We start from the raw sequence: 18727 nt of genomic DNA on the forward strand, positions 1-18727 counted from the left end.
GCAGTCAGGTGATACTGGAACAAGGAGGACACTGTGGTTCGAACCAGCATTCAGGGTGTCCTTAATTGGCATGATTCTGGTGCATGCTCCAGGCACACACATAGGCACATGCTGGCACTTGTGCCCACAGTCTCCAAGCAGGAGCAATAAGGGGGTGGGTCAGCCGTGGCTTCTCTCCCTGGATAAATAAGGAAGTTAGATGTTTGTGGCTCACTTTAGGGAGAATTGATGAAGTGAATTTTCCTGGGTAGGACATTTTTGGTAACACAAAATAAAATTTGGGGTTGGGGGTAGGGATTGTAAGGCCGTGACTGGAAATTCCGGGGATTTCCATGAGCCCAGTAAATTAAACTCTGCCAGGCCCCTCTTGTGCTGGATGTGGAAGCTAGAAAGTCAGAGGCTGGAGCTACTCAGTATCCTGAGCAACAGATCGCGATTACTCAGTTTGTCTCTGAGTAAGGGCGCTCTCCTCTCTCTCACTTGGCATGATCTGCTTCCTCAGATTCCAGATGGCTCCACATGCCCCCTGGCACCTGGGAGAAGCTGACCTTTTCTCTTTCTTGATCAACACTTCCCCTCTCCTCAGAGTTTCTCTGTTCAGATTCTGATTGTGGAGTCAGGACACAAGTCTCGGGACTGGCTGAACGGATCCAGTCAGCTATGTCCAGAAAGGTGTGTGGGGGAAGGAGTGTCCTGGGATGGCTGCGTAGAGCAACAGGGACTTAGAGCCGTATGATGGCTCTGCAGAGCTGCGAGCAAGCCCTCCGTGTAAGGGTGGTGTGGTGAGCATGGAAGTATGCCCTCCCAGTGTGAGAACCAAGAAATAGGAGGTTTGTGCCAGAAGTAAGTGGGGTGATGGAACCTCAGTAGCTGGGCACAGTCCCCTGTTCTTCAGGGGTGGCCACGCTGGTGCTGTATGACCCCGCCCCCATCCATAGTTGATAGACCAGGAGTGGACATGTGACCAGCTGGGCCAGTCCATTCTATCCCCTAGCACTGAACCTGCAAGGACTTAGTGCACTAGCGAGGCAGAAGCCCCAGGGAGGTCAGGCCCTGCAGCAGACTGGGAAGAGGAGAAAGTAGGTCTGCAGGGAGAGAAGAGCCAGGCAGGTGCAGAGAGAAGAAACTCAGAGACAGAAAACGGTCTGGATTGGTGACTGATCTTCTGGACCCTTGGTTGCCTCCCCGCTCTTGGCAATCATCGACAAATGACAAACCTCTTTTTAATAAGTCCCTCTTTTCTGTTAGTCCTGCAGAAGTGGTATTCTATGAACTGCAGTTAGAATCCTCATTAATACCAATATCTAATAAGATAATAGTAACAGCTGATATTTGTTGAATGCTTATTATGTACCATATACTTTTCTGATGGGTTTATATGGATTATATGTTTAACCCTCTCAACAGCTGTGTGGTATACGTCATTATGCAGAAGAAACTGAGGCACAGATAGGCTCACTTGCTTAAGGTTTTGGCTAGTGGAGTCAGACGTGAACCCAGGCAGTCTGACTTCAGAGTTTGGGTCACTGTCCATTACCACAGGCTGCACAGCTGAGATTGCTGGGAGGTGGAGGCACAGGCCTTTTGAGCCCACCCATCACATACTCAATCCAGTCCTGCACCCACACAGAATCTTTGAGCTGGAGGATTTGGCGTGGAGGTGCGGTATTTGTCCCCATCCTGACCACCCCCATCCTCAGAAGAGAGGGAGAGTCCAGAGTACCTGGGATTCCATGACATTGCACTTTGGGGTGGTAAACATTAAACCCGCTTGTCATCCTACCTCCAGTACCCAGAAGCCTCCAGAACCACCTAGGAAGAGGCTGGAAAGGGAAATGCACCATCCTGGAGGTGCGGACATCACTGTCACCTTTCAGAAGCACTTGCTGGGCACTTCGCGGATGAGCAGCAGTGTGCCCTCTCCCCCACGCAGACACTGAGGCAGCCCGGTTAGGGGCCTGGGCTGGGAATTGCATGCTGGCTGCTTGCTCTTGACTTGATCTCCAAGCCTCTGTTTTTTATCAGTGAATGGGGATAATAATAATAACTCCTCCTCAGAGGAGAAAATGAGATAATGCATCTAGCGGGTTTAAAAATCGAAAAGGGCTTGGGAAAATGTTTATCTTGTGAGAAAACCAGGGACCCTCAATATGTACATTATGATACCATTCTTTCATAGTTTTTCTTTTTTGTTTTTAAATCTGGAAAGATAAATACCAAAGTGTTATCTCTGTGTGATGAGATTATAGGTTATTTTACTTTTTCTTTTTGCATTTAAACCTCTAACATGAACAGATGACTTGTATTTTAAAACATATTATATTTTACGCATATAAAATTTTTTTGTTTTTATTACTTACTTTAAAGTGCTTTGGCAAGCATAAAGCCTTCCATAAATGCACGAGTGTGAGTACTCAGGCGGCCTAAGTCCTAAAGGCACTGCATGGGGCACGTTGGTGAGCTGCCTCCCCAGCACCCACTCACCTCTTCTTGAGTAGATTGTGGTTTGGATCCCATCTCATCTCCATGGGGGGGCCTGGATTAGTTTAAATCAATGGTTGTGGGGACTGGATTAGGAAGCCCATGATGGAGGTGGGGCCCATCCCCAGACCAGTGTGTGTTTATGGAAATGGATTTCCACTTACTGGTATATTAGAGATGACTTCCACGTGTCACCTGGTAACATCCGCCTGGGTGAGAATAGGGCCAAGAGGGAGGAAGACCTGAAAAATGGAAAAAGAGATAAACCAAGTCCTGGTTCCAGCACTGAGCCACTGGGCCAAAGCCTCTCCTGAATGTAGACTTTTCAGTTTTGAGAGCCAGTAAATTCCCTTTATTTTCAGAACAAGTTTTGAGAAGTTGGGTTTTCTGTTAGTTACAACTTCCTAGCCGATAAACTGGGAGCAAAGTAGAGTTGTGAGTAATAGACACAGAATTGTAGGGCTGAGGAGATGGTGGAGCATAGGTGGGTCCAAGGCTTGTGGCTGAGAAGGTGGGTCCAAGGCTTGTGGCTGAGAAGCTGGCAATTCTAAAATAGCTGGTGGTGCAGGAGTTGGTTACACCATAGTCTGTTGGATCTTGGAATTCAAACCAAGTGCCTGTAATGCTGCCTTTTTAGGATATTTATACGACATTTTCAGGTTTGGGGTAGTTGTTTATTTCTTGTAGTCAGTTGTAAATTTCTACAAGAAAGAGACATGATTCCTTTGAAATAGGTTGCTTGAAAGGAGAGAGGGAAGCACAAGGCTTTGCCACAGGCCCTTTGTACATAAGGCCTGCAGCCCAAGTTGACAGTGAAGCCAGGATTCCAGTCACAAAGTTGAAATCTTTATGTCAATCTATAGTTGGTGTACGCAGAAGCCAGGAAGAGGGAAAGTTAGCAGGAAATAAAACTGCTGACCCTCAAGTCCCTCCCAAGCACATCCCCTTGAACATTTTTTGTCTGAAAGACATACAACTCCTCCTCTTGTGCTTCTGCTTGGATGCAGACTGTGGACAAGAGGCCAATTAGTGGTATCTCTCCACCCCACCATGGCTTTGACATGTCACGGTAAAAGCCATCCATTAAACCAAGGGTCAGGGGATGTACTGAGCCCAAGGCCAGTTGTCAGCCCATGTTCTGGACACAAAGATGTGGCTAGATAGTTGGTGAGGATTACCAGTGCATATATATGACTGGAAGCAAATGAACCAGAACGTATATTTTTTTATACCTTCACCAGGCTCTACTTCCATGGTCACCTTACCTTCTGCAGAACCTTTCAAGGATCATTGACCTTGTCTTGTGCTTTGTCCTCTCCCCTGAAGCTGAGGTAGGGGATGTTGGTAGATAACATCTATGTTGCAGAGCTGATATCAGATGTGGTGTCAACACGAACCACGCCAAGACCCCTCGGACGTTGCCAGGAATATGGGATTGGCGCATCATTCTGAGAGGTTTCAAGGCCCCTCCAGTTTCTGTCATAACCCCCACATTCCTTTGCCAATGGGACAAAGGTAGATGTGTTTATCAAAAACAGAGAGGTACAAAGACAAGCTAATGCCTTAGGGGATGGATGACTCTTCAGTAAGATTTTACCAGAGACGATGAAAACTCTAAGGGGAGAAGGCTTCGGCAGGTGGAGATCTTCTTTCTTCCATGCTGCATACAGCCAAGCTTTTTTCTGACTTATTAGGGATGGCTTCTGTCCTGTCTTTATTCTGGAAATGCCACAGGACTGCTAAGGCTGGGCCTGCCTGAATCTGCTCTGGCCTCTGGAATCCAGCCTCCAGCAGATGGCCTTGACCCTTCCTCTTGGCCTGCAGCCTTCTGCAGGGCTGAGAATAGGAAGCAACATGCTCCTTCTTGGAGCTTGGAGTCCGCTCACCAGTCCCTTTAGAAATAAAGGACAAAATAGGGACATTGTTTCCTGGACAATGGGGTTTTCTCACAGGGCGGGCTCCCCAGGCCTTTGTGAGGAGGCCTTCCTTTAAGGGCAGCTGCCCTAGAAGACACCCTCTGGGCCAGGGGCTGGCCAGTTCTTGGGGTCCTGAGCATAGGCGCCTGGAGCTGAAGATGCAGCTGTAGGTGTGTAGGGACACCTTGGGTTAGTAGTACCTGAGAGACTAAACTAAGAAAAGATGAGGGCTAGAGAAAGGGCTAAACTCAAAATGGAATTAGGACAGGGGCTAGGGTAGGATTAGGAGGCTAGGCCTAGGACTGGGGCTAAAGCCAGGCCTGGGGTGAGGCTTGGGGGTTAGAACTGGTCCTGGGAGGGCATGCTGTACACTGTTCCACAGCCCAGGCATCAGACACAGGCAGCCTGCTGATCTGGGTGGTCTCAGGCAGGCTTTCTCACACCTTCACCTGATCTCATCTCCTCTCCCTTGAACACTCTACCTAGTGCCCCAATCTGCCCCCCTTAGCACTCCTGTTCTCCCTTATATCTGCTCTAGCTCTTTATCTGTTCCCTTACCATCTTCCAACTTACTATATGATTCATGTATTTATAATGTTTATTGTTTATTATCTGTCTTCTCTAACTAGAATGTCAGCTCTATAAGGACAGAAATCTTTGTTTTGTTCACTCATGTCCCCAGTTCTAGAACAGTGCCTGGCACAAAGCAGGCCTCCAATAAATATCTATTGAATGAATAAAGTTGTTAGTCTTCTATGAGCGGAGAGCTTCTTTGTTTGGAAAGTGAGGATAACATTAATGATGCTGCCTTGGCACTGCAAGGGGGAGCAAATGAGACCTTACTTTGCCCCTAGTCTGGCAGCACTTCCACAAATGACAGCTGTTATGAGCCTCAGTTTCCTCATCTGTAAAGTGGGAATAAAAGTCCCTACTCTGCAGGGCTGTCTTAAGCATCAGATGGGTCAGGAAGTACAAAGAACTCAGACCAGGGCCTGCCCCACACAAAGTCAGTGTTCTGCAATGCCAGGGAGCCTCATTATGGGTTTACTGCTACGGTCTTGGCTCTCTTAGTTCCTTCCACCTCAGGCCTTTCAGTTTATCGTTTAATTGGGTTAAGGTGGGGGCTAGAAATGGCACTGGGTGTCAAATGGCTGAACCTTTGGTTATGCCTGGACTTGAGATAAAATGATGCCTCAAATCCAAGAGTTAAGACAGACAAAGCTTTTCCAGATCCCTCCTCTTTAAATACCCACCTAGATTTCAGGCAGTCTTTCTCCTAGCCCTAGGGCAGGGCCGACTCCTTGCTGCCCCCCTTAAACAGACCTCAGAGTTCTGTCTTTTCTCTCTGCCCTTTCTCCCTCATCCCCCCTCACCGAGGGCTTGACCCCACCTCTGCTCGTTAGTTGGTCACTTCTCACTGCAGGGGCGTCTCCAGGGGTCAGCAGAAGTGAGGATGCAAACTGTGGGCATCCTGGCCTTGTGACTCTCCTCTAACTTGGCATCTACTGCCTAGCGAACTTCAGGCCTTTTCCCAAGCAGGGCCTTCATGGCAGATGCTTCAATATGGATTGAATGAATGGATAGAAAAAGCACCAGCTCTGACCCTGACCTTTAGGTAATTAACATCTCTGGCCTTCCATGTCTCCATCTCTAATGCAGATTATCCATGCCTGCCCTGTTGTGAGAATCAAATGACATCATCCGATTTTAGAGCAAAGGAAGCCTGGAGGGCAAGACAGTCCAAATTGCCTATTTTTTTCAACAGGGAAATTGAGCCCCATAAAGACAAGTTATGTGTAGACGTACAGAAAACTGATGTAATGAACTGCTTTCTACCAGCCGCATGGTCCTGGAACCCTGGAACCCTGGATTGGGTGGGATTTAAGAGATCGCCCGGTCCAACAAGCCAGAGGAAATGTGAATCCAGGCAGGGAAAGTGACTTGCTCAGCTCACCTAGAAAGCCTAGGACAGAACTGGAATGGGGGGTTCCTAGTTCGCAGTCCATATCTCCTTCCTGCTGTGTTGACAGCATCAGGAGGGTGGCTCTCAGGGAGCTGGGGCCTCAATGGCTGCTGGTTGACCCCCCTGCCCCCTGCCTCAGTTGAATGCTCCTTAGGGGACAGAGTCCAGGAACAGGATAGGAGGGGTGAGGGAGGAAGGTGGCAGAGCTGGCCAGGCAGCAGTCCATTTTGCTGATAACCAATCCCTGTACTCCTGAGGTGGGAGGCGGGTGCCTGGGGGAAAATCACCCAGACAGAGGGTTGCCCAGTGCTGGCCGAGCCTCCCCCTTTAGCTCTAGGGAGGTCAGTAGCCAGTCCCCCTGAGCCCTGTCATCATCAGTATCTTGGTGACTTTGGACAAGTCACTTGGCCCCTGTGGACTCTCATGCGCATTAACAGGCAGACACCGTCTCTTATCACGCTGGGGGCCCATGATAGGTAGTGTAAGGATGAGAATGAGACCCCCAGTGCCCTGCTGGCTCGGCCTCCCAGCCTCTGTCCAGGCAGTGACAGGCACATGTTGCAAGCCTGGAGATTTGCCCCTAGCTCACTGATGATAACACCCTCTCAAGACTGATGGTGTCTAGACCCTTGGAGTTTGTGAGCAATTATAGAGCCCCTCCCAGATTTTAGGCCCATTTCTAGATGCTTTCACCCTCAATTTCTTATGCAAAAGTGTTGTATTTCCTAAACTTCATTCATTTATCACCTCTGTGATTTTTGCCATAATAACTTAACTCATAATAACTTAACTCATTAGATACATAAATAACTCAATGTTTTGAGTCACTTTTAAAAACATAACCTTACATCAAAGAGGATATTTTATATCACTCCTGTAAATAAAGAAAAAGTATCAATTACTAATTATACATGTCTAAAAATAAATGCAAAGACATTCTTGGGTTCTGGTGCCAGGACCCAGTTCAGGCTCTAATCTTACAAGTCACATGCTATCTCTGGACCTCTGTTTTCTCCTCTGTAAAATGGGATTGTCTGGGCTGGTATCGGTTCTGTGATTTTGCTGGTGCTGACACCTTCTTCCCTCCACTCAGGGCTCAATCCCCTCCTCACCCTCCAGCCAAAGGTGGCTGCAGGAAGACTGGGGCTAAGATATTGATGATGGCAGAACTCAGGAGGATTCATGGTTCCTGCCTTTAATCTCTGACTGGCTGTGGGTTAGGGGCACAGATTGCTCCATGCAGCCCCATGGGCCACGAAGAGTAGCCTTTTCTTGAGGTAGTGTGCTTTTTGTCAGTGGAGACATTCAAACAGAGCTGGGGGACTTCTTGGTAGGTGACTGTCAGGAGAATTCGAACTCAGAAAGGGGGCAAGTCCCCTGGGCCCACGGGGGGCTGGTCTCTGGAGACCAGGTAGGAGACCTGTAGCACCATTATCTGCTCCTGTCCACTCCCCTCAACATTTATCTAGAATGTTGATTTCCTGTGCACTTTTCAACCAGTGTCTCATGACTCCTGTACTAGGTGGAGAGGTAAGCCACAGGAGATGGTGTCTGCCTGTTAATGTGCATGCGAGACCACAGGGGCCAAGTGAGTTGTCCAAAGTCACCAAGGTGCAGTCTTGAACCTGGGCTGCCTGACTCCACTGCTTGGGAAGTGTCAGCTAACTCCTCTGCCACCCAGGAGGCTTGTCCTGGGACTCTGGCTGGGACAAAATGCAAACCCTGCTGGTCCCTTCCCTCTCTAAGGAGAAAGGCAGGAACAGCCCCTTCTAGGGGAGGCTCTCCTCTGGAAGCCGCCCTTCCTAGGTGGGCCTCTGCTTCCTTCCGCCCTAGGCAAGGAGAAAGCCGCAGGGCAGGGGAATGAGGAAGATTACAGTCTGGTCTGGCGTGGGAGAAGGGAGAGGGCAGGGAGAGTCAGACATGGTGGACAGAGATGCGATAAGTGGATAGGGACGGAGACACAGAGCAAAGACAGACAAGCAGACAACGACCGACACAGAGGAGGACGGACAAGGCAGGCCAACAGAAAGGCACCCACAAATGGATAAGAACGAAGCGGGGTCAACGATAAGGACGCCTAGGCGACGCGCACAGAGACCAGAATCAGCCCACGCTGAAAGAGGGACAGATGAAGACAGAGGGAGAGAGGAAAGGCACAGGTGAGGGGGAGCCCTGGGGCGGAGGGCCCGAGGGCGCGGCCGCGGCACCCCACCCGCCCCGCCCCGGCGCAGGGCTGAAGAGGAGACCAGCAGGGGGCGCCCTGGCCACGCGGCCCGACCTGCCGACCCGGGCCAGGGCAGGGGGCGGAGGCGGGAAGGGCCGGGCTGGGGGCGGGGGCGGGGGCGGGCTGCCCGGGCCTCGCTCGAGCCCCAAGGCAGCCTTTATAAGCCCGCGGGGGAGGTGGTCGCCACAACATCGCGCTCCCGCCACTCCGCGCCGTCCGTCCCAGCGCGCCGACCCCACGTCACTTGTTCCCTGACAGACCCTCGCCCGCGAACTCTGCGCAGGTAAGGCCTCCACGCTACCCGCTCCCGGTCCCCCGCCGCAGCTCCCGGGACCCTCTCTCCGCCTCCCAGCGGACGTGGTGGATCCCCGGCCCCTCCCGCAGCCTCCGCTAGCCCCGGGGTAGCGGCCAGATTGGCTATAGAAGGCAGTGCGGGGCCCTCCGCGCCGCCTCACCGCCCAGGGTAGCCCATTCGTGACACCCCGCCACCTGTCCCGCGCGGATACTCGCGCGCACCCGAGGCTCCGCGGGAGCCCTGGAGTCCGGACTTGGGGCCCACACGCTAAAGCGCAGCGCTCGGGACCCCTCCCGCAGCCCTGGGGTCTACCTCCCGGGCGGTGGCTCAGGACCCGAACCCTCGGTACAGGCCCCCGCCCCCGGTGGCCCGTGACTGAGCAGCCCCCTAGGGTAACCCCTTGGTCGGGGGTCAGGAGACTCGGGCTGCCCAGTGCCCTCGCACGCCTCCCACCTGTAACCCCTAGATCTCGCCGCAGTCGTCAGAGGAGGGGGCTGGTCTGGGAAGTGGGATCTGAAGTTGGTGGGGCCGGGAGGAGTGAGGCGCTGGGGCCCGGGGGCGGAGCGGGGACGGGGCGAGGGGAAGCCCGGCGTGCGTGGGAGTGCGGGTGGGCAAGCAGCCGTGGGCGGAGCTCTGGAACCCATGAAGTCCAGCGAGCCTGAGACCTCAGGCTGCGGCAGGTGGTGAGTTGCCCCGAGCTGGTTCTCCAACTCAGTCTTGAGAAGAAAGGGTTAAATGCAGTAGCGGGGCGGGAAGCCGAGAAAGCCCCATCCCCCACATTTTTTCAGCACTTACTGGGGTGGGCTGGGGGCTTTTCAAAGGCATCTGGGAGGAGGGGGAAGCGCTGGAGATCAAAAGAGGCCGGGGAAGGAAGGGCCCTTGGGCCCTGGGAAAAACTCAGGACTCTGCAGGTGGGCGGGGCTTCCCTGGGAGGCAGGAGTTGGCTCCCATACACGTGAAGATGATGGAAACGTGAAGATGATGGCGACTCTGTGTGGAGTGCCTCCTCCCGCACCTCACTTGCATCATCTCCTTTAGAAATGGGGAAACTGAGGCTGAGAGAGGTAAACCAACTAGTGGGACAGAATTTGAACCCAGACTCTGAGCCCTACCACCGTAGCCTCCTATGTCCACTACACAAGCCCTTCTGGAGCTGGGTCTTGTGTACTTCATGCTTCAGGTCGGCTTTCTCCAAAACTTTAGTCCTCCCCACCTGCGCTGTCCCCACCCGACCCCACACCGCTCCCTGCCCATCTTGTTCCTCTGCCTCCCTTTTTCTTCCTTAACTCCTGGCATCTGAATTCCCTAAGCAGAAAAGGCCCCAGGAACACAGTTTCCCAACTTCCCAGCCCCTGGGGTGAGACAGGCTCCTGTGACTGCTGTGTCGGTGGCCCCACCTGCAAAATGAGTGCGTCTCCTAGGACTATTGTGAGGAATAAAACTGAACTGAGACCAGAAACAAAATGCTATCTTCATTCAACAAAGATGTAAGCTTTGCACCAAGCCCTGTTATGGGTGCTGGGAATGCAGCAGTAAATGAAACAGACAAAAGCTCTCTCCAAGGAGCATTCACATAAAAAATTTTCCGGCTCTGAAATTGACATTGCAGAGTTAGAATCGAGCAAGTCATAGGGAAGGAAATTAAGATGCAATAACGCATAAAATAGGCCAATATCTGGTCTTCACTAATAGAAGACAACCTAGCTGTGTGACCTGGAACACAATCAGTTCTGTGTAGTTCCTCTGTCTCTTCCTTTAAGCCCAGGAGACCAAATAATAGTGCCTACCAGTGGTGAGGTCTAGATATGATTAATGCCTGTAGAGTGTTTATCCCGTTCCTATGCTTAAGAAAATATTGGTTATAATCAGCTCTTATCTCAGCAGAAAATGCACTGCTGCCATTGGGTGTAGGGTTATGTCACTGCCCCTGAACCCTAGAAACTACTGTCCACCTTCAGCTAGGCTCTGCTTATTCTCTGGGCTGCCCGGTAGGGTGGCGTGGTGTCCTCTCCTTGCCCACATTCAGATGCTATCTTCTACCATCCTAGATGCAGCCTTGGTCAGGAACCTGGAGTTCTGTGCCAGGAACAGGTTTGTGACTGTTACTTCTGCAGTGCCTCCTGCCTTCTTTCTGTCCCTGTGCCTCGCTGTGTCCCTGCTTGGAAATGGGGTGAAACCAGATTCAAGCCCTGTGTGTTCTGTGGCTTACATACCTGACATTCCCTGCAGGCTAGATGCAGTGCTCACTTTACATGGAAAGAAACTGGACTTGGAGAAGGAAGGACTTGATCAAGGACACATGGACGCTGCCTTGGAAGCTAGGCTAAGGTCCAGGTGTCTAGAATTCCAAGTCTAGTGACTGTATCTCTGGGTGGGGATGAGGCCTCTTAATCCAGGGGTGGGATCCAGTGACATAGCCCATACCTTGAAATAGGTCCAACTGAAGTTACTAATATAAAACCCAGCACTCAAAGAACATTGCGGGGAGAGTAAGCTAGCTGGGCTGAGAACCAGTGCTCAGAAATCTGCTCCTGGCCACAAGAATGCCGACTCAGCTTCACTGCGTGCGACTTTGGGCAGCAGACTGGAGCTTTGCTGTGCAGTATGTTTTTTTTCCTCTTTCCTTGTAGAGATGGCCCCACTTTAGAGGGTGGTTGAGGGCAGTGGATTGAAGGTTCATTCCCAGCACTGCTGTGTGATGCTAGACAAGTCACTTTCCCTTTCTAAGCCTGAGATCGAGGAAATCATCTCTAACATAGGTTAATAATATGTACTTTGCAGAGTGGCTGTGAGGGGCCAGCAAGATCACAAATGGATTTGCAACTTTGGGCTGAACCAGTGTTGGTGATCGTTATTGAGAAGTTAATACCCCCTGTGGGGCAATTTCAGCCACTTTTTCCTTCAGCCACTACCGGGTGATCCACAGGGCCAGAGGGAAGGCCCTGGTTAGGTTACAAAGGCCTAGATAGCAGGGAAAATACTGGCTTTGGAGTCAACATCTTGGGTCCCAATTCCTAGATGAGTGACCTGAGACAAGTCACTTAGCCTCTCTGAGTTGTTGGGTTCAAAGTAGAGCCTCAACTTTTATGTGATGATCAGTGTCCAAAGAACATTCAAGAATAGTCTCCATATTTTTCTACCTCCCAGTGCCACTCCCCGACATTTCATAATTTCTCCCAGAAAAACTTCATGCTTAAAGTTTTCTGTGCTGAAATTCTCAACCTCACTGTGGCATGAAATCAATTGTTTGTATTTAATTTGACTTCTCATATTAAGGGGATAAAATTTGAGATGAGGTAGGAGGTAGGGGGAGGACATGAGGAAAGAGAAGTTAAACCAGATGTGGTTTTGCTTAACTGTCTCATGTGGTGAAACTGCCGGAGTCTTACCATCATCTTCCTGAATTTAGTAACCAGAATACGGTTTCAGTAAAAATTGTAGTGTTGCTTCCTAGCTAATGTGGACTCACCCTCCCTATTATTATTATTATTACTATTTTATATTCATCTGAGGCCACAAAGTTACTGGCCACAAAGGATCGCTGGTAGATGCCTGGAATTTCAGAGCACAAAGGTGTTTGTTTAGTGATGGGCTCTGTCAGCTGGCTGCTTTGCAGACCAGGGAGACTAAGGACCAGAGAGGGGAAGGGGCTTGCCCAGAGTCACCCAGCTGCTTGAAGCAGAGTTGGACTGGGAACTCAGTTTCCTGGCTTTAAGCTCCACGACCATTCCAAAGATAACCACTGTCTTGAATTTGGTGTATATAATTTCCATAGAACATCCTTAGTGTATCTATTTTTCAGGATGGGATGCAGATAGTGTGGGTTGCTAGAAAAAGATCCTCCGATCAGAGCAGAGTTTAAGTCCTTGGACTGTTGATAATGCTATCTTGTGACCTTGGGCAAGTCACTTACCTTGCTGAGCTCCAGTTTCCTCATCTGCAAGACAAGATGCCTGAGGAGTAGGAGTGGGGGAATGAGACTTCCTTAAGACTTGGAATGAATCAAATTTAATCAGTTAGTCCTCAAATATGACCTAGGTTATAGTAGGTCAGGCACAAACTGCCATCATGTACTTATCTGTGTGACCTTGGGCAAGTCACTACCCCTCAGCTCCAGTTTCCTCATCTGCAAGGCAAGATGCCTGAGGCAAAGGAATTGGGGGTGGGGGTGGGGTGGGGTGAGGTGAGGCTTTCCTCAGACTTGGAATGGGTCTAATTTAATCAATTAGTCCTCAAATATGACCTAGGTTATGTATGGCAGGTCAGTTACAAACTGCTCTTCCAGGTGGCAGGGGACGAGTGTGGTGGATTGTTGACTTCTGCAATGATTGAAAAACTTTGATTTAGTTGGTGGTGTTAAACCCAGTGATTTCATTTCACTTATCTTGTAAGGTCGGATGTGGCAGCCCTGGGCTGCATCCCTGCCTGGCCACCATGGCTGGAGCTGATTAGCAGCTGCTCTGCCCACTTGACCACACTCCCCACTGCTCCCTCCTCTCATGGATGAGGCAAGTTCACTTGCCTCACTGATGTAACCTGACTGTCTTCTGGGTTTGCAGTTTCTGGGCTGAGTGCTATGAGGTCATGGAAGGAGGGCTCAGATACCATCTGAATGACTGCGTGAGGCTTGGGTTAGCCCACAAGGGCTCAGGGTAGGAATGTGGGGCACATGGACATCAATCCCTCTTCTCTGGCCTGGCGGCCTCTCTCAAACACCTGTGCTAGGTGGTGGGAGCTTTCTTCCTGCTTTAGTGATCTAGGAAGAGTGAGGGCTCTAGAGGTTTGGGGATGACAGCATCAGCCTGTCGGGGCTCAGAGCTGGGCCTGGGGTCTGCCCACCTGGGAACAGGCAGCCCTGGGTGCTTCAGTTTGGAGATTATACCAGCCCTGCAAGGAAGGGCCTCTCTTAATAGTAATCACAGGTTCTCTAGTCCTTGTGCCTGTGGAGATGTTGAGAAGTGTGCCCATGTGAGAGGTGGCATTTTGTGAGCACCTGCTGGCTACCAGCCACTTTCACCATTATCTTCCATCCGCGTCTACCTGCCACTCCCTGCTATTTTGCAGTTGTTGAGACAGGTTCAGAGGGCAGACACCTGGGGTATGCAAATCCCAGGGCAGGGAGGCTATTTCTGGGAGTAAGACCTGGTGACCCCAGGCTTGTTGCATAGAAGCGTCTTCATGCTCCCAAATCTTACTGTATGATTCAGGCAGATGACCTTCTCTTGGACAGGTCTGCAAGCTCCTGGGCAAAAAAAAAAACCTCAGTAAACATTTTGCTCTTTAAAGAAGTGTTTAGGTGGCTTTAATTTGAAAAACCACAAATCCAGCCTTTAAAAGGGTCAACCATGTGGCTTTTTATTAAATCTCTTGCCTTCTCTGATCCACCTTTATTTTGCCTATCAAACAACTGGCTGGGTAACCGTCTCAGATCTCAGGCTCTTCTGTCCTGAAATTCCTCTCTGCCTCTTGTTGGCTGTCACTGAACTGTATCAGGTCTTTCTGAATATCGTTTGTCTCTCCCTCCACCTGTGCTCACTTTGACTTAGCATACAGAAATTAATAATTTAGTCATCTGCCACCATACTGGGTTGAGAGTGCCGCTCCCCTACCCACCCTTACTCCTACTTAGCATTTCCATAGCTCCTCTGTTTTTTTCTGCCTTAATGAGCTCTCCTTCCCCCCATCCAGTCCCTCACCCCCTCACTGCTGCTGATTAAAAGTCTGAGACTCTACCCTCTAACATTGCCATGCAGGGCTGGTGCTCTGTGCCCCGCAGGGGATTGCCCATTTAGTCTTCCAGCAGCCCTGTCTGGCAAGTGCTATTATCCCCACATTACAGATGAGGAAACTGAGGCACAAAGTCACCCAACTGGAAAATGGGGATCTTGCCTCCTGCCATTGCCAATCCACCCACTCAAGACTGCTTCCTTCCCTGTTGATATGACAATCCATCTTCTAAAAGAATCTGGTTCCTTATTTTGAAACCAAATATAGTAATTTCAAATTCCAGTTTGTTAGTCTATCAAGATACCAGAAATAAACAGGATTCCTCAACAGCTTGTCCAAGCCCTTGCCTGAATCACCCGAGTATTTTTTGTGAAAATGTGTGCTTTAATTTCCCACCTTGACCTAATCCTTACAATTAACAATGAAGGGCTTTCACTGTGCCATGAACTGAACAAGTCACTTTGAGTGACCTTATTGTATTTGACTTGTTATCCCCCCTCATTTTACAGAGGAGGAAACCGAAGCTCAGAGAAGCTGAGGGATTTTTCTCACAGTCAACACGATTGGGAAGTGGAATGAGACCTAACCCCAGGTCTCAGACTCTCTCCTGCCCCAACAGATTAGCATCTGGATTCAAATCCATGTTTCTGTACAGGCCCTCAAGGGGGCCTGTATACAGTTGTTTTCAGCGGAACTGTACATCTCTGGGTTTGCAAAGTAACATGTAGTGGGAGAGGACAAGCACAACAGGCATTCATGGTTAGCAGCAGCTCTGTTCTCTCAGACAGTGGATCTCAGCCTGGACCCTCCCTCTTCTGGTTAAGAAGGCAGTGACAGTCCTAGCAGGAAGCATCCTCAGAGAGCCAGAGAGGACTGGGCTTGAATCCCAGCCCTGTGACTTTGAGTTGTATGACCCTGGGCAAGTCCCTTTTCCTCTTGGCTTTCATTACCCTGACCGACAACCATGGCTTGAACTGAGGCAAGGCCTTAAGACTTCTCTAGTTGAATGGCAGATAGTTGACATGCAGACTGTCACTGTCTTGTCCTGTACTCATATCAGACATCACTCATCAAACACTGCACTTCCTTGAAAATCTCAAGTTCTTTCTAAATGCAGTCCTCCAGAAAGTTATTATCAACTAATTAGAGTTGGCACACAGGATAGGTGGACATCACAGAACCAGACTAGATTTAGTCATTGTGTGGATGGAGGTGGAGTAGGGACAGGCCCAGGGTGGCCCCCAGCTTGGTGTTGCCATGCTCCTCAGTCATCTTTTTCCTTGTCTGGGTAAGCAGGAGGGATCCAGAGCTAGGACTTAACCTCTGATATGGTGTGGGGACCTTTCATGGAGCACACAACTGTTCCGGTGTCCAGTCCCCAAAGGGGGACGCTCGTTTCTGGGCCCTGGCAGAACCCAGGCTTCAGGTAAGAATGGAAAGGAAGAGGCTCATTTCAGAAAGTTCTGGGAGTTAGGCTCACCCCTCACCCAACCTCTGTAATATCAGTATAAAACAACATCAATAGTAATAATAAGAGTAGTCATAAGAGTTACTAACATTTACTGAACATTTATTACCTCTCTGCTAAGTGCTTCATATATATATATATATGTATATACACACTGTTAATCTTATAATAGCCCATTTTTCAAGTGAAGGAAGTGACTTGGGTGAAGTAATCTACATGAGTTCCTCCAGCTGGTGAACCAGTGGAGCCACTGAGATTGGGAATTCACATGTGTCTGACCCTGAAGCTGGCGTCTCTCCTGGCTCAGTCTAGGACTGCCAGGCTCTGTACTTGGTCTTCCTCAGCTCATCATCCTCATTCCTCATCTGTGACCTGGACACTCCTTTACCATGCAAGGTGTTCTTCTGCATGCAGAGCCTGCCGCAGGTGCACAGGTGTAGCACAGCAAAGGGCATCTCCATTTTTTCAGGTTAGAAAATTGTGCCTGGGATCACACAGCGAGGATGTGCAAGTCCCTGCACCAGGAAGACCCCGCACCAGGAATAGTGTCCTACCTGTTTCTTGGGCCTTGCTGAACAAATGGCCAAGGGAGCCTGAGGCCTGAGAGGGGAACTCAGGAGTGTTGCAGCTCAGCTGGGGTTGGATTTGTGCCCCGCACCCCCCTCCCCACCCCCCCACAGCCCCAGTCCTGGTTCTGTTTGAATCAGCCACGCGCCCCTGGGCAAATCACTTTAATACTTACAAGCTCCGTTACCAGACTTCTATTAAAGCCCTTTCTTTTTTTTTTTATTGTTCAATTAATATTTATTAAGTGCCTGGCACTCTAGATACAGGACCCTTCACTGAGATCCTGATGTTATCTCCTCCTCTGGGGGATTTTTTTTTTTTTTTTGTATCATTAATCCACAATTACATGCAGAACATTATGTTTACTAGGCTCCCCCCTTCACAAAGTCCCCCCCACAAACCCCATTACAGTCACTGTCCATCAGCGCAGTAAGATGCTGTAGAATCACTACTTGTCTTCTCTGTGTTGCACAGCCCTCCCCATGCCCCCCACACACATTATACATGCTAATTGTAAGGCCCCCTTTCTTCTCCCCCCACCCTTCTCCCTCCCTTCCCACCCATCCTCCCCAGTCCCTTTCCCTTTGGTAACTATAGTCCATTCTTGGGTTCTGTGAGTCTGCTGCTGTTTTGTTCCTTCAGTTTTCCTTTGTTCTTATACTCCACAAATGAGGGAAATCATTTGGTACTTGTCTTTCTCCGCCTGGCTTATTTCACTGAGCATAATACCCTCTAGCTCCATCCATGTTGTTCAAATGGTAGGATTTGTTTTCTTCTAATGGCTGAATAGTATTCCATTGTGTATATGTACCACATCTTCTTTATCCATTCATCTACTGATGGACACTTAGGTTGTTAAAGCCCTTTCTTATTCATGAACTCGCCAAATCCTTAAAATAGCCCTATAGTATTCATTTTGCAAAAGGAGAAACTGAGGCTCAGGTCAAATCAATGGCAAAGCCAGCCCTCAAATCCAGGTGCGGATCCCAGGCCAATTAATGGTCTTTCCCCCAAACGGTGTCCCCACCTCTTGCCTCTTTGCTCTGTACCTACTGCCCCTCCCTGCCCATGTTGCCAGTTGGCATCATAGCTGCTCTTCTTGGTCTTGCTTGGAACTCTTGAGCCTTTTATAATGTGATCATCCTTTTGAGTTCCTGGAGAGGATCCCTGTGTCTAGCAAGGTACTGGTGCCCAGCAAGTGTTTCCTGTCTTTGAGTTAATGAAAGGCTGCCATACTTGGTGGGTTTCCACAGCCCAAGTCAGGCTTGATCTCCACGGAGAAACTGCTCCGTTTGCCACCTGAACCACCCCCAGCTGATTTCTGTTGGCGTTTCTGTCTCTCCGCCAATGACACGAGCTCAAACAGTGCATCAGGGATCTGTGGCGGGATAGGCCATTAGTCAGGTGTGGGTTCCCCCAAGGTCATGTCTCTGACCAGCCTTTTGGTCCATTTTGTTCACAGATATACCCTCAGGACCAAACAACTTTAATTTCTTAAATAATATTGGTAACAGCTGTCATTTACTGAATCTATATGTACCATGCTTCCTGGTGCACACTACGTATTTGGTGAATGAATATATGAATATGAGTACTTGGACATCACTCCTGAGGCTGGGCCCACAGAGAGGTTTCCAGGAAGGGAAATGGACCTGTCACCTTACCCCCTGCCGGGGCAGTCCCAGCCTGTGTTCCCTGGCATTGCCCACAGCCAACAGCACCTCTCCAGGCGCGGAAGGTCCATTGCGCTCTGGGGCAGGTACGGCTGTGATGCACGGTAGAGGCAGAAACAGGCTCCCGTACCCAGGGTCACAGAGCTGGTGGGTGATGGAGCTGGAACTTGAATCCAGAGCCTGGGGTCTTTCTGCTCTGCCTCCCGGTCTGCTCAGCAGACTTCTGGCTCTGGCTGAGGGAGGGTGTGTCTGTATGGGGACTTCAAGTCGGGAGATCCAGGCCTGGCTCCAAACAACCTTGTTAGTTTAAGAGTGATAGTAAGAGTGGTCATTCACAGGGACCCTGTGTGTGTGTGGCCTGCTAATTGTCTTAATTCCCTTTTTCATTTGGTCTTAACCTCCTGCCAGGATTG

General features: G+C 50.0%; 1 protein-coding gene across 2 annotated transcripts in view; it reads left to right on the top strand.

Moving 5' to 3' along the window:
* The window catches only part of ALPL (alkaline phosphatase, biomineralization associated), a 58776-nt gene that overhangs the window by 173 nt on the left and 39876 nt on the right, over positions 1-18727 (top strand). The window contains exon 1 of one of the 2 annotated variants that reach the window (XM_036914561.2): positions 8710-8867. The exons of the other annotated variant lie outside the window; for it this stretch is intronic. The gene's annotated coding sequence lies outside the window, so the exon portion shown is untranslated. Of the gene's footprint in view, positions 1-8709; positions 8868-18727 lie in introns of those variants that run through there. 2 annotated transcript variants of the gene reach the window in all.

The sequence above is a fragment of the Manis pentadactyla genome, chromosome 4 (assembly GCF_030020395.1).
Source record: "Manis pentadactyla isolate mManPen7 chromosome 4, mManPen7.hap1, whole genome shotgun sequence".
Taxonomy (NCBI): Eukaryota; Metazoa; Chordata; class Mammalia; order Pholidota; family Manidae; genus Manis; species Manis pentadactyla.